The 3,620-nt window shown below is 51.7% G+C and overlaps 1 protein-coding gene across 1 annotated transcript in view; it reads right to left on the reverse strand.

Moving 5' to 3' along the window:
• The window catches only part of LOC102040416 (zinc finger protein 252), a 14,825-nt gene extending 11,587 nt beyond the window's left edge, over positions 1-3,238 (reverse strand). Inside the window, exon 1 of the mRNA XM_031065739.1 lies at positions 3,140-3,238. The gene's annotated coding sequence lies outside the window, so the exon portion shown is untranslated. The remainder of the gene's footprint in view (positions 1-3,139) is intronic.
• Between the last annotated feature and the right edge of the window lie 382 nt (positions 3,239-3,620).

The following is a 3,620-nucleotide window of genomic DNA, read 5'->3' on the forward strand; positions in this document are numbered from 1 at the left end:
TTTTTGCCTGAGAGCCCCTTAATTTAAAATTTATAGCAATTCGGAGGGGTGGGGAGGGTTTACATTCTCCATTTCAGGGGAGGCTCCTGCCTTCCTTAGCAGACTCCTGTCTTTCCAAACCAAGACACTGGGCTCTTAGTAGGAGTGTTGAGGAAACTGGAAACAGGGGGGAACAACTGGGCTCACAGAGGGAACAGCCACTTCCAGCAGCAGGAACCCCAAACCCCATTCCCAGCTATCCCACCTGCTGGGGTCCTGGCAATCCCAGGGGTCCCCCCCCTTTCAGGGTCCCTGCTTTGGCCTTCTGGGCTCTCCTCTCTCTGGGCTCCTGCTCAGGGCCAAACCCAGGCAGCACCCCCCGGGATATCTGGGGCCAAGCTCCCCCGCCCGGGCACCTGCAGGAGTGTCCCAGGGCGAGTTCAGGAACCGCTAGGGCCAGGTGATTCCCCCCTTGCCTCTTCCTCTGCTGCTTCCTGCTGCTACTCCACCTCTTCCTCCCTCCCTCCTCTTCCTCCTCCCCCTCCCCCATTCCCAAGCCCCGAACTGTGAGGCAAAGGGAGCAGGGTCAAGGGAACACGCGGTCCTAAAAGGGCCCAGTTTGGCCTAAAATCACCCTAAACGGCCTCAAATGCAGCAGAAATCCACCAGGTTTGGCCTAAAATCAGCCAAATGGGATCCAAGTTATCCAATGGGGTCTAAAATCCAACCAAATAGGCCTAAAATTGCCCAAAGTGGTTTGCAACCCACACAAAATGGCCTAAAATCACCCTGAATTTCCGAAATGGGCTTAAAATCCACCCTGAAAGTATCTGGTTTCACCTAAAATGACCCAAATGTGCATAAATCCACCCTAAAATCCACCTAGTTTTTACTAAAATCATCCACAAGGACCTAAAATCACCCAAACATGCCTGAAACCAACACAAGAGGACCAAAAATTACCCCAAAAAGCCTTGGTTCACCCTAAAATTAACCAAGGAAGCCAAAAATCTAACCACATGGGCCCAAAATCACCAAAGCAAGGGACCTAACATCACTCACACAGGATTAAAATTCACCCAATATGGGCATAAAATCAGCCAAAGGGTCCCAAAATCCACACTAAAACTGCCCAGTTTATCCTAAAATTATCCAAACAGGCCTAAATTCTATACAAATGGGCCTAAAATCATCTCAAGGGATCTAAAATCCACCCTAAAACCAACAAGATTTAGCCTAAAATCATTCAGAGGCCGAAAATCCACACTAAAAGGCTTGAAATCACTCCAAAGGATCTGCAACCCACCCTAAACCTGCCCAGTTTGGCCTAAAATCACCCAAATGGGGTGAAATTGAGGCCAAGACTGGGACTGGCACCAGGATTGCCCTGGGACCAGGACCAGGATTGGAACCTGTATTGCTCTGGGACCAGCACCAGGATCAGCTCCAGGATCAGAACCAGGATCGCTCTGGGATCAGCTCCAGGATTGTTCTGGGACCAGCACCAGGATCGGAACCGGTATTGCTCTGGGATCGGAACCAGGATCGCTTTGGGACCAGCACCAGGATCGCCTCCAGGATCAGCTCCGGGACTGCTCTGGGACCAGCACCAGGATCGGAACCGAGATCGCTCTGGGATTGAAACTGGGATCGCTCTGGGACCAGCACCAGGATCGGAACTGGGATCGCTCTGGGATCAGCTCCAGCATTGCTCTGGGACCAGCACCAGGATCGGAACCAGGATCGCTCTGGGATTGGAACCGGGATCGGGACCGGGATTGCTCTGGGATTGGAACCAGGATCGCTCTGGGACCAGCACCAGGATCGCTCTGGGACCAGCACCAGGATCAGCTCCAGGATTGGAACCAGGATTGCTCTGGGATTGGCTCTGGGACTGCTCTGGGACCAGCACCAGGATCGGAACCGAGATCGCTCTGGGATTGGAACCGGGATCGCTCTGGGACCAGCACCAGGATCGCTCTGGGACCAGCACCAGGATCGGAACCGGTATTGCTCTGGGATCAGAACCGGGATCGCTCTGGGATCGGCTCTGGGACTGCTCAGGGAGCTCTGCGTTTGGCTGCACCCCTGGACGGGACTGAGCTTAGACTGGCGGGGGCCAGGGCTTTTGGGACAGTTTTTGGGGACACTAGGCTTTTCTAAGCTTTGGGGAATTTTGTTGCGAGTTTCAGGGAAATTACTGGGTTTTTTGAAGGTAATTACAGGGTTTTTGGGGAGTTGAGGAATTTTGAGGGGTTTGGATTTTGGGGGATTTTATTGGTGCTTTTGGGGGTTGTTTTCTAGGGGTGTTTGCAGGCTTATTGAAATTTTTGGGGTTTTTTTAATTTTTAGCAGGTTTTACTATAATTTTGTGGGAATTTTGTTGGAGTCTAGAGTTTTTCATGGTTTTATTGAATTTTTTGGGGTTTTGAGAGCATTTTATTGGAATATGGGGGGCATTTAGTGGGATTCTTCGAGGGTTTGGGTTCTTTGGGGATTTTTATTGGTTTTTTGGGGAGATTTTGGTGGATTTTTGTGGGGCTTTTTGGGTGTTGGCAGGATTTCTTTGGATCTTGGGGGGATTTTGTGGGACGTTTTGTGGTTTTGGAAATATTTTTGGGGGGATTTGTGGGGTTTAATTGGAATTTTGAGGGGTTGGTTGGTATTTCAAGAGATTGTGTGGGCTTTTACTGAAATTCTAGGATGCTCTAATGGGATTTTGTGAGATTTAATTGGGACTTTGTGGGTTTTATTGGGACTTTTGGGGGTTTTAAGGAGATTTTGGTGCCTCTCAGCCCTTCCCCACACCCAGGGACAACCATAAAGCCCCCCAACCCTGAGGCCCCCCCAAACTTCCACTAAAAACAAAATCCTCTAGAAATGCCAATAAATGCCTCAAAAACATCGAGAGAATCCCTCAAAATCCCAGTAAAACCCAGCAAAATTTAAAAAAAATCTCCCCAAAATTTCTATAAACCCCCCAAAACCGCAATACAATCCCCCAAAATCTAAAACCCCCCAAACCCACAAAACCCCCCAAAACCCAATAATTCTCTCCAAAACCCCACTAATTCCTCCTAAATTCTCAATAAAATCCCCCAAAGCCCAAAAAAGCCCCCCCAAAATGCCCAAAAATCCCCACAAAATCCCCCAGACTCACGGGGGCTGTCTTGGATCAGGGGGGCACTGGCCGGTGGAACAGGAGCCTCTTCAGGGGGCCCTTGAAGCTTTTTGGGGAGGGGAAACAATGGGAGACCTGCACAAAACCGGGGATTGGGAGCCCCTGTTGTGCCCCCTCCCCCTGAAACCCCCAGACCCTGATTCAGGGGGGGGCTGGGACCCCCTGGGACTCCCAAATCTCCCCCAGGACCCCCTACAGGAACCCCAAACCCTTCCAAAGACCCCCCCAAGGTTGGCCCAGGACCACCTTGGAGCCCTAACCCCCTCCAGGTCCCCCATACCCCCAGAAATCCCTGAGACCCCCAGGACCACCCTGAGAGCCCCCAGACCCCAATCAGGCCCAGCCCAGGATGTCCCCTGAGACCCCCCCCAGAGCCTTCCTAAGACCCCTCTCCAAAGCCTTCCCCACAACCCCTCCCCAATCCCCCTCAGGGATCACCCGCAGATCCCCCAGACCCCTC

The sequence above is a fragment of the Geospiza fortis genome, unplaced genomic scaffold, assembly GCF_000277835.1.
Source record: "Geospiza fortis unplaced genomic scaffold, GeoFor_1.0 scaffold1040, whole genome shotgun sequence".
NCBI lineage: Eukaryota > Metazoa > Chordata > Aves > Passeriformes > Thraupidae > Geospiza > Geospiza fortis.